A 498-nucleotide genomic window follows, 5' to 3' on the forward strand; every position below is an offset into this window, starting at 1 on the left:
TTTAGCTCCTTGGGTACTTTCTCTAGCTCCTCCATTGGGGGCCGTGTGATCCATCCAATAGCTGACTGTGAGCATCCACTTCTGTGTTTGCTAGGACCCGGCATAGTCTCACAAGAGACAGCTATATCTGGGTCCTTTCAGCAAAATCTTGCTAGTGTATGCAATGGCCGCTACATTTCTAACACACACACACACACACACACACACACACACACACAATGCATGTGCACACACAGTCCAGAAGCAGCCAGTTTGATAAATATGCTGGTTATGTTTCAGAATGAGATAAAAAAAAAAGAAGAAATCTCTGTATTTAAAGCATAATTATCCACAGCCACCCCTCCCCAAAAGCCAGAACTTTTAAGTCTTTTTTTTTTTTAATTTTTAGATATAGTGTAGAGTGTCTCACTATATAGTCCTGGCTGACCTTAAATTCATGGCTGCTGTCTCCATTCTTGCAGTGCTGGGTTGATGAGCGTGCTACCATACTCAGCTCAG

Source organism: Mus caroli, chromosome 7, assembly GCF_900094665.2.
Source record: "Mus caroli chromosome 7, CAROLI_EIJ_v1.1, whole genome shotgun sequence".
Classification (NCBI taxonomy): Eukaryota; Metazoa; Chordata; class Mammalia; order Rodentia; family Muridae; genus Mus; species Mus caroli.